This window comes from Oryzias latipes, chromosome 16, assembly GCF_053564925.1.
Source record: "Oryzias latipes strain Hd-rR chromosome 16, Olatipes_Hd-rR_3.1".
Taxonomy (NCBI): domain Eukaryota; kingdom Metazoa; phylum Chordata; class Actinopteri; order Beloniformes; family Adrianichthyidae; genus Oryzias; species Oryzias latipes.
In genome coordinates this window covers 5,313,295-5,325,315 of record NC_136252.1, presented here as the reverse complement: position 1 = coordinate 5,325,315, position 12,021 = coordinate 5,313,295, and the positions used below count along the sequence as shown (strand labels likewise).

The following is a 12,021-nucleotide window of genomic DNA, read 5'->3' as shown; positions in this document are numbered from 1 at the left end:
AGGTGTGAATGGTTGTTGGAAAGTTGTGACCGTTGCAAGGCAGTCCAACCCTTCCAAAGCTGCTGTACTTTCCTGTACAGAGATTTGCTGGTATTGACTTCTAAATTTTCAAATTAGGTTTAATCTTTGCATTATTAATATCTGCACTCTGCTTCTGTTACCTTTGGAAATCACAGTATGTAAAGGTTTCATAAATTTAATCTACTTCTGCTTTTTTCACCACCTTGAAAGCAATTTCACAAAATGGTGGTGTATCAAATAAAAAAGAAATCAATATATTTTAAACATGATTTTTCTCATGTTTTTGACCAGTCCAGCCAGTTATTTTCATTGTATGTTGAACTGCTGTCCCTGTGGGTACAACTGTCTTAACAATCCTTCACCTATATATCCAAAATATCATTTTTTGCCCCACAGGAAAAGTTAAGATATGTTAAGTTATGCCCATGCCCTCATCTTTTACTGTTACCTTTACTGAAACCTCATTTTGGGATGCATGATGGTAAGTATAAAAGAAATAATAATTAAAAAAAAACATATAACACATGACTATTGCTTATTGTGAATTACAAAATTTGAAAAAAAAAAACACAAATGGATATTTTAAGGGCCTATATAATGAATAATTAACTTTTTTAAGCGTTTTAGGTTAGTGTATTATATTGTTAATTCCTCACAATAAACAATCGCATTGCGGTATTTTGATCCTCTAAAAACCTGCGCTCTGAGCACCAGCACCTCCCAATCCACAAAATAAGTGGGCTCTCACATTGTGATGTCACAGAGTGAGAGGCAGGCTCTTCTAGGAAGATTCTGCCCTGCCAGCTCCGCCTCCAGCATAACACACACACACTTTCTCTGCGAAGCTAGCGTTAATGGGCTTAACATTTTCATTTGATAATCACATCCATTTTTGCAAGAGTTCGGATATTGTTGCATGGGTGAAACACAGACATGCTGCCGAAGCCACCTCTAGGTTGACGTCATGAAAGGCGACGGCACCCAAAAGGAGCGAAAGGTGATGCCTCAGAAATCGAGCCGTTATACTTCCATATAGCAAAATAAACTTTGAAAATAACTCATATTTTATCAAAAAGTCATTCTTTAGTGTATCAACAGTAAAATGTTGTCGTATATATGGGTGTTATATACTCTGAAAGGGCTAAGAAAAGCATGATATAGGTCCTTTTAGGGTTTGCTGGCTGGGAAAAATTACATAACTACAAAAAATGCAGTCTTTTTGTTATAGTAAAAAAGACTGAATGACAACTTCAAGGCAATCAGGAAAAGTGCAAATAAGTAGTCTAAATCAAAAGGACAACAGATTTCATTACTTAAACTGCAAAATATCATCAGTCAAATTGTTAATTTATAATTTATAATTCTGTTGAAGAAATCTTGATCCGCGCCTCCTAGGATGAAGTCGCAATTTCTTTTAACGCTCCAGACAAGTAGCTCTTCACTCTCATCTCAGTGGAATTTTTTAACTTTCAACAAAAGTTTTGCCATTTGTTTGTTGAGTAAAAAACGCAGAAAACAAACAAACAAAAAACAAAAACAACAACAGCAAATCAATAATTTTTGCATAGAAAACTACAAGACTGGGTATTGCGTGAATGTTGAAGAAACTCCAGGATTGATAATTGTTCAAATTTAAACAGAAGACTTTAGTCTACTAACAAGGTCAAGGATAAAATTTAAGCTATGAATTGCATTCGGTACTCTTTCCTGATAAACAAAAACATGCATATTTTTGGTTGTACCCATGATATTTTCAATTATTGATTTTTGAGCTCAACATTTTTGCCAGTTTTTTGTTAACAACAAAAATATTTCTGCTGTAAAACTTGCTCACATATAAAAAACAATGTTTAAGAAAATACTAGCTAAGCCCTACACTAAGGGCATGGTCATTGTCAGGTGATACAGGTTGTATGCTGACAAAATATGGGCAAACCTGCATGGGGAACGCAAGTGGTCCCCACGAAATATCTAAGTTGTAGACAGGCTGCGGGTGATAAGTTGCGTGAACACTTAAACAACAAGAAAAAGGTGAGACGCAGGCGTGTCATTTTTTCAACCCCCTCAAACCCTGTGCACGGTGCAAGGGGCCCATTATTGCTGTTCAAGTGCTATGTGTACTCCCTGCGCACCCGTTACGCGCTCCATGTGTTCAGTCTGACTGTTACTATTTAAGAAATTAGAAAATAGGAGCAAAGTATGTGTTGGCATCCTATGGGTCTCCTACGGGCACTTGGCTATCAAGTGCACACCCCGTGTGTGCAGCATTTGTGGATGGTCAGTGAAGAACAAGTGGTACAACAGCATCCCCCGTACGTCATAAATCATGCAACTTATGGTATGAACCATTAACATAACGTCCCCGGAGGTGTCCATGTGAGACTCAAGGAAACACCAGTGCTCACCTTAAAATGCAGCCACCCTTCTCTATGACCCTCACAGGTTTGGACAATCTAAAAACTGGCTGTACCTGTTACAGGTCAACCTACAGTACGTGTGCATGTGACTAAGGCTTTAGCTATAGGCATGGCAATAGCAGGTAATTAAAGCAATGGGCGTGCAAGGCGGGAATCGAACCTGCAATCTTACCATCATGGGTCGACCGCCCTACTGCTGCACCACGGCCGCCCCAAGTGGCATGCCATTGGCTTCAAGGGTGGTTTTCCACAGCTTCATCGAGTTTCCTATGAAGGCTCTTAGAGTCCTGTTGATGTTGTACAGCTCCAAGCATTCAGTGATCCACGTGTGTGGCATTGAGTCATAGGCATTCTTGTAATCAATCCAGGCTGTGCACGGGTTGGTGTGTCTTGAACTGCAGTCTTGAGTGACTATTCTGTCAACCAGGAGTTGGTGTTTGGCTCCTCTGGAGTCTGTACCAATGCCCCTCTGTGTGTTGCTCATGTATTGATCCATGTGCCTATTTATCTTGGTTGCAATGATGCCTGACATGATGAGCTTCCATGTTGTGGACAGACAGGTTATTGGCCGGTAGTTGGATGGGACTGCACCCTTTGAGGGATCCTTCTGGATCAGGATCGTTCGCCCGTGTTAGCAATTCGGGGTGAGTCCCATCTCTTAGCAGCTGGTTCATTTGTGCTGCTAGGTGCTTGTGGAGTGCGGTGAGTTTCTTTAGCCAGTAGGCATGTATCATGTCAGGGCCCGGTGCTGTCCAGTTCTTCATACCTGAGACTCTTTCTTGGATGTCTGCCACTGTGATGGTTACTGGATTCTGTTCAGGGAGATTGCTATGTTCTTTTCTCAGAGAGACCAGCCACTGGGCATTGCTGTTATGTGCTGTCTCTTTCTCCCATATACTTTTCCAGTACTGTTCAGTTTCAAGCCTTGGTGGGTCTGCTCGGCTGTTTTGACCCTGCCACTGAGCGTACACTTTCGCAGGCTGAGTTGCAAACAGCCTGTTTATTCATTGTCTCTTGTGTACCTCTTAAGGCGGATGCCCAAGGCTAGTAGCCTTTGTTTGGCAGTTTCCAGTGCTTCAGGTGTGGGCATCTGGCTGTATCTCTTAGGTACTTGCTTTCTCATTGTACCTCTTTGAGTCTCTGTCAGCTTACTCAAATCCAGCTCATATATAAGACTAAAATACTTTTTAATAAACATGGTATTGTCACGGTGGCCTCTGTCAGTGCTCCTCTCCCTCCCCTCTCTCTGTGCACCTGAAGATTGGTACCAGCTGTGGACACTTTGCTCATCACCTCACCGCCTTCTTAAGGGGATCCAGACCAGCAGTCATCGCCAGTCCGTTGCCTACCTCGGTGCATGTCTGAACCTCAGTACATACTCCGATTCAAGTTCGGGCCTTTACTTACCCTGCTTATTCTACCCGCCTCCAGGTTTCCAGATCCACGAGTGTCCACCTGGGAGATCTTCAGCTCGCTCCACACCAGCCTCGCCTCGAAGTCACGCCACGTTCCTCGCTCACCTCGGGTCCCAAGACATCAGACAGTGCGCGGCGATCCGCACCGCACGTCTGCCGCGTCCCTTCCGTAATGACAGGTATTATGAAATATTAGTACACAACGGTGTTTATGCACTGATAATTCAAAAACTACACAGTAAGAGTACACAAGATACTTAAGTATTAACAGATGAGGCGTTTTATTACAAAAACAGAAATTGGATTCTCGCAGGGCTATCCGGGCCTCAATAAACACTCCAGTGGGCCGGGGTGATCTTCTGCTGGGGACATTAGATAGTACCGACTTTCTAATGACAGACAGATATTGCGCATAGTGTACAGTGATCCCTTGCTATAACGCGGTTTGCTTTTCACGGTTTCGCTACTTCACGGATTTGCATCGTGCATTGTGTTCTCCATTCTGATTGGCTAAAAAGTCACTCCGCTTCTTCTCTACCTGTGCGTCAATAACGTTGCAGTTTAATATGTACACGTACGTAAATCAGCTTGCCAAATTTTCATTACTACGTGCAAATTCTCTTGATGGTGGCATGTCAGTGTATAAGGATCTTTTTGCAAAGCAGAAAAAAGAGCGACAACAACTGTGTATCACTATGCTCTTCTCCCGAACAAACACAGCTGCACCGCGGGCTTCAAAAGAAGAAAACACTGCAGAGCGGAGTCAGGATGCAGCGGCTCAGTCTGTGGAGCAGTGAAATACACCTGAGCCACTATTTGTCCGTTTGTACTTTGTATTTTTTTCATTATCATTTTAAATTTTCTCCCGTTTAATCCAATACTCGGGTCGCGGTGGGCGGGGCTAATCTCCGCGATTTGAAGCCTTCTGTTCACATTCATTAAAATTATTATTTGACAGTACAGTACAGAGTTATTTGTTGAAAAAAAGGTTTCTAAAGTACTTTTATTTGTGAAACAAATGCTTGAGCCTGTAAATTGGTTTGTTCTTTCTTTTCAATGTATAATAGAGTATTTAATTGTATAATAATAGTTTAAAAAAATAGAGGTTTCTACTTCACGGATTTTGCCTATCACGGGGTCTTTTTGGAACGTAACCCCCGCGAAAAACAAGGGTTTACTGTATTTAAACACGCATGTGCAGTGACATACAGGATGTTTGATTGGCCTTTCTGCATGTCTATCAAATCATGTACTTCTCGGTGAGGATTTTGATTAGCTGACGGATTTTTTGGAACTATATTTTTATTTTTTTGGTTATCTATCTTTGCTGGCCTGCGATCTACCCTCATGTCCTTGAAGATTGACCGGTCGATCACGATTGACGTAATGAGTACCCCTGCTCTAATGCATTAGTAAACGTCTAACAGCATTTGCAAGATACTAATGCATATGTAAGGTATTGGGGCCGGGGCAGGTTTTCTGCTTTTATTTTGGTTTATTTTGTTAAATCCTTTGCTTCGATTTCAGATGTCTTGACTTCTCCCTCCCAGTGTAATTCTCCCTCAGTGTTATCACCTGTTCTCCCTGTTGTGCGCACATGTTTGTAGTTTGTTAATCACTCCTCCTGTTTTATAGTCTGCGTCTTCCTGGCATTCGTTGCTGGATTATTTTGTTTGCATGAGAGCTGCTAGCCTTCTTGCCTTGTTTCAAGTCATCTCCAGTTTGGTTCCTGATAAAAGGAACTTTTTTCTGATCTTTCTGCGTCCTGCATTAGGGGTGTTAGAAAAAAATCGATTCGGCAACATATCACGATAGTTCATTTGGCGATACTTGTATAGATTCAAAATGCTGTCAGGACGATATTGATTTAATCATTTTTGAGTGCCCTTTAGAGTCTCACTCTTGTTTTCCACCCCCACCCACCCCCCGACCTCTAGTAAGCAGCAGAGCGCACAGAGCCTCTTAGAGCAGCACCACAAAACACAGGAAGACCTCAGCTAGCGGCAGCTTTTTTCGTTGCTATAACGCAAGATATAAACACGCGGATTGTGATGCTTTTTAGCAGGCTGAGATAAGAATGAGTAAAGCACTACAGCTTCACAGCGGCTAATAGGCTAATGCACTTAGCATCGGCTAAAACGCTATCGGCAAAGCAGGCTAAAGTTCTGCAGAACCTCCCAGCAACAGATTCTAGTTTAGTGACCTGATCTATCAGAGTGATGTGTACAATGCTCTGAAAAAAGGCAAACGTTGTGGCTTTGACGGTTCCTATTTTACTTCCGTGTGTGTGAGAAAGCGTGGCTGCAGCGGTGCAGTGCAGACTGATATGTAAATAAAGCATCTTTGCCACATTAAAGCGTCTCCTTCACCCAGTCATCATCACACTTTAGTTTCTGCAAAGAATTTGTGTTTTTTGTTTGCTCCTTTATCTTTGAAGAACCATTCAGGCTCCTGTTTCAACTCCATTTGAAAGTACTGGAGAAGCTACAGTTAGCAATCTTGGAAATAAACAGCACTTTATTTCCTCAATCATACTGTAACGATCCAGCCGGACCATCACTTAAGGGGGATAGCAAAAGTCAAACTGCTTATTGGATGGCTTCATTGAAGAGCTGTCCGTGCCCCATACAGGACACGACCCTGGACAGTCTCAAGGTGGAAGAAACAGGCAGAGAACCAACTATTCCTTTTCAGCATCAAGCCCATTTATTCAAGAACACAGAACACAGCCCAACAGCATGGATGTCACTTATGCTTCCAGCCCTCTCACTCAAGGTTTTCATCCCTAAACTCCCCACTTCCCATTAGTCTTAGGGGCTGAAGGCGGGGCTAACCCCCAGGTCGCTACAATACTTTAGAACCTCATTGGTTAGGGCACATTCATTTTTTTCTTATACTGAAATATATTTTGTTGTGGAAATCAGACAATGTTGAGTCTTACCTTTCTATATTTTAAGTTTCCAAAATAAAAGCACTACAAATTTGCCTGGATAAAAGCAACTTATGTATGAGATACAGTTGCAGTGCTTAACATTGTGATCATTGAATCAATAGAATTTGACAATTTTATTACAATGGAAGATGTATTGAAATTCAGGTAGATTTTTTTCCAAGTCATATTTAAAAAAAAAAATGTGTTCCAGTAGAATATCAGGATACATATCATATTGTGGGATACATATCTTATCGTATTGTGATTTATTTTGGTTTCAAATTTCAAGTCTCCCAAATTAAAAATACCAAATTTTACTCAACTTGTCAAAAAACTAGAGGTTCATCTTTCCTGCACTGTGCCACTTTGGTATGGAAAAGGTTCAGAAAACGTGTGTTTGGGTCGGTTACTCTTTTGTGCTTTCATAATCATTTTGTCTAACATGATGTTTCTATCTGTTCCACAGCACACAGTGAGAATGCTGCTTTAGTAAGGTAGAGCAAAATGGTGCTTGTGGAGGACTGGACTCTATAGGGGAAAAAAGTCTGGGCTTCCTTGTTATTGCTAAAAGAGGAATTTCGTATCTCACTTTTAAGAGGAAAAAATCATTTCCACACACTTAAAAATAGTTGCCCGAGCTTCCTTAACATTAAGATGACACCAGTATAGAGCAGTTGCAGGGAAAGCATTAGTTCCATGTGTGGAGAGACAAGAAACAGCTGCCAGTCCATGCGTTTACAATAGCAGATTTCAAATAGCCCAAATCAAACCAAAGAGCTCACAACTATGCGAGCCAGTTCCCATTAGAGCTGTAAGACCTAATATTTTATTGCTTCCAACACTGCAAACGAATTCCACACATAGAAGAAGTCAATCATGATTAAGGTCTGATGAACACCTTTAACACCCACTTGACTATTCATTAGTCCTGCAGCAAAAATTCCACTGGGTTCTTAATGAATCTCACACTACATTCAATGAAAGGATACAATCTTTAGAAAAGCTAAGTGACGCCTGAAGAAAGAAAAAACACATTAAATGAATTCGCACCTATACATTCACAGGGAAAAAGAGCTGGAGGAGGTCCAAATATATCCTCAGATGTTTGGGTTTGGAAATAATTTGCTATTTGTGCTCTAACTATGAAGTACCGACAGCTCAAATCTTTATCAGTGAAGTGAGGGATAAATAGGCCTAGTAAAATGTAAACTTTTTCTTTTTCTTTATCCTTATTCAAACAACACATGCACAAATGGCTCCATTGATAGTTTTTTTGTTTTGAAAAGCTCATCTGAGAGCTATGAAATCAGCCTATTAAATCTCAGCTGTGAGCACAGAAAGCAGATGCACACGAACAATATGTTAGCATTTATACATTTTCCATTTATTTCCATGTGTGTTTGCGCTCCTCTACGTTGTAGTGACTGTTAGCGTTTCTCTGCTCTCTGGTTTTGTAACGTGGTAATTGGGCAGCGCGAGTACCAGTGTGCCAGGTCTCAGCTCTAATGAATCCCACCTGTAGCACATTTGCACGTTTATTCCTCTCCAAGGAGAAATCCTGCTGCCGAAGCCAAGCCTGAACACGCTTTGCAAACCTATGCGTCTAATAACATATCCAACATGGCTGTTGATCTGCTCAGAAACCGATGACTTCTAAGGGCCTGGGTAAAATTTATAGTGCAGTTATGCAGGTCTAAGAAAGCAGGTTAAGGTGGAGGAGAAAGACCTATGGAATGCCACAGTGAGTGGCCTCGGCCCTCAAACCCTCCTGCACGTGAAAAGGATTTCACTAACAATCAGTGATCAATTCAACAAATAATCACCTTGCAAACTCTCTACATACCAATGTATCATTAAACTATGAGAAATTCCTGTGGATTTTAAGTTACATTTTTATCTTTAGTTTTTCAAGTTTTTCTCTAAGTTGCAAATAAAACTAGGCAAGTAAATTACAAAAACCTTATACGTAAGTGCTGTCTGAAAGAAAGTATTGTAATATTTTTCCAAAATGATTGTTTGATTTAAGAAAGTGAAAAAAAATCTGAACATGTTCCTTGAGACTGACTTTTCTCCTCACCCCCCTATAACATGGGTTTGAGTGAACAGTCTTGAAAATCTATTTGCTATACTGTCCTAAAATATACATCCCAGTTGTAACATAACTCTCTATTTCTGCTTTATCTGAATCTTTATTTAACTTTCAAAAGAACAAAAACTCGCCACTATCTTCAGGACGCTTTTTTTTCAGTCTTTCAGAACTGCTCACACATTTGGAATTTGACAACCAAAATAAACAAGAATGGTTGAAAAAGAAGCAGAAAATGTTTTGGATAGATGTTACATAAGCCTCTACAAGAACCAAATTAATTATTAACAAGTGAGGGCAACTTAGGTTTAAGAAGTATAAAGCCTTTCTAAGCTATTGGTATTGTGCAAAGTTACTATGCAGTCCTCTTATGTCTAATCTACAGTATCAATGGTTGGAAATTAGCCCGGATAAATGGTAAGACAATCACTCATGTAACTTCTGCTGTCATTAAAAGCTGCTTTTTGACTGCAGGTATCATTTCTGTTACAGTCCCATTAGCATAAATAACATACAGTGGGATTTCTTCTAGATTCAACCTTAGGAATGTGGCCTCACAGTTTGACCTCAGTTTGTGTACCTATGTTTGACTTCAGCGTCTCTGTTTTGTAAGTGTCAACATTTTTGTGCGACAAAATTGTTAAATATGAAATAAATTGGTATGGTAGCAATTTAAAAGATTTACACTAAAGTTTTAGAATTATTTAGCAGCCTTGGTGATTCATGTAACCCTTGTGCTATCCTAGGCACTTTAACATTGGGAGTTGGGTCATCTAGACCCACTAGACGGTGCGCTAAACCATTTTTCTTCAATGATTTGTGATCTTCACTGGTGTCCTTGGATTACATGAAATCTTTCCACGTTTATCCACCTTTGTCATGGTAGGGAGAACACGTCAATGGAAGGGTGGAGTCATCTAAGATAGCACAAGGGTTAAATGAACCTAATTTAAGGACATCCAGGCTCAAGCAACTTTTGTTCTCTGGGATTCACTGGTGAAAGTCATGGTTTACCTGAGACATCTTAATATTTGTGGGCTGTCGTTTGTTTATGCATGCAAAAAATACACACTTTGTGTCCTTAAAATAACTGTCAAGCAAAATTATTTTTAAAAAGACTCAATTTTTGCTTCTTGTTAACTGAAACAACAGCACAAAAAAATGTTTGATACCCTAATTTATTTTTAAATACGTCACAATGTTGCAAACCAAAGAGGGAGACACTAACTAGTTAAATAAAATGTATACTTTTTTATTATAATTTTTGCTGACTCCTCTTTATTCTAGAGACAATATGTTATCCACTAGGTGTTTAAGAAAGGTAAAATTCAAACTGAATTTTGACCTAGGCAGACATGACATGTATTTATCAGTTTGTAGTAGTGAATACTTAATAATCTGGACATAATTATTTAAATGGCCTCTTTACTAGCCAGCTACCACTGTGAAAAAAATTACATACTGCAGGAATTGGTTTCATAAAATGAGCGCTAAATTCATTATCAATACAGAGGGAGAAATCAGGCAGAACATTGCTAATCTAATCAGAAGATATGTGTCAAGGTGTCTGGGAAGGGGGTCGGGGGGGCATTTAAACCAGCATTTAAACCCCTTTTCTCTAGCCATTCTAATACTTTACCCCACACACATAAGCCATGGTTTAAAAACAGGATAAAAACCTTCAAATATATGACTGTTAATCATATTCATTAATATCAAAACAAACCAGTCCAAACCTGAGAGTTGTTTGTGGAAGTCATTTGCGTCATTTTAGATGATCCACCTGCTGAAGAGCGAACACAGCTGTATAGAAACCTGAAATAAGAAAAGACTAAAACACAGAATAAAATAAAACACTTTCAAAGCAAACTTTTCTTAGCCTGGTGTTTCAAAGCAAAATAATTTTTTAACAGTTAGCTGGATTATTCCAATGAACTCCATGTAGATTTCAGTCAGTTGTCTAGTTTATGGCTGAAACCTTTCCAGAATGTTGCTTATTTACAAAATAAGAACACATATATCCAATTTCGGGCTTTTATTCACTGGCTGATGAAACTAATCATATTTACTTTTAACTGTATAAGTGCTTTTATCCCCTAAAGCTCAATACATGTTCAAAGAAAACCAACATTTTACTGTAAAGGGGCTTTAAAACTGTCTTTAATATAACACCACAAAGAATTAAAATACACAAATAACACAAAATACAATGTCATTTTCAGATCTAAAGGAAAAATCTACCAATGATTCCAAAATGGTAAAAGTCAAACTGTCTCTAATTTCAATAAATGGTTACCTTAACGGTGCTAAAACAGTCTTATGCCAGCTTGAAGTATTTAACGAATCCAATAAATCCATGAATGCATTTGACCAATCAGATTGATGCCTTTATGTTGTTGACCAATCGGATGGAATTCTTTTATGAATTTATTTTTTGAGCTCTTTTATGTTAGTAGTTGGCCTCTTATGTATACAAGGGTAATTTGGAATGTATTTTAAGTTATGTTGACTCTTATTAAAATTAAACTGTTGCAGTGAAATGGAAATTATGTTTTTGGTTGTTTTGCAATTTGGTCATGTATCGCAATTTTTTCGTCAACGCAATGTTGATCACTATTGATGCATATCATTCCTCATATCGTGCAGAAACCACAGCAGGACCCACACCATACTTGATACCATGTGAAGCTGTGGTGCAATTTCAAAAAGGGAGATATACCTCACCTCCGGGTAAGCTGGTTACTTGCATCACTCACTCTGCATGCCTCTCATCCATTAAACCTTCTCTCTAATCTAAACCAATAGCTTAATTCCCTGCCTTTTTTCTCAGCCAATCACAATCATATTTCTGCTTTTAAATCCATGGACATTCATCTCTCTACATTCCAAATGGTTTTGCCTCCATCCCATTCTCCAACTGGATGGATACTATGTGGTGGACTGGCCTTCAGTGTCACCATCAGCGTCTCGGCTCTGGAGTTTATCCATCTTTGGTTCAAGCTTATCCCACCAGGATAAAGACGTCATCTTCCCAGAGCCTAAGCGCCAGAAGACTATGGACTATTTCATGCACATTTTTGTCTAAAAAATAAAACTTTATTATTCACATTCCTAAGATCTCTCCTTGTTTAAGTAATGTATAAATGTACG

At 39.4% G+C, this 12,021-nt stretch overlaps 1 long non-coding RNA gene across 1 annotated transcript; it reads left to right on the top strand.

Moving 5' to 3' along the window:
• Window positions 1-531: 531 nt before the first annotated feature.
• On the top strand, window positions 532-11,841 carry LOC144984408 (uncharacterized). The gene is made up of 3 exons (XR_013648055.1): window positions 532-4,032; window positions 11,518-11,601; window positions 11,702-11,841. It is a non-coding gene; the product is annotated as an uncharacterized LOC144984408 (long non-coding RNA).
• The last annotated feature ends 180 nt before the right edge of the window (window positions 11,842-12,021 follow it).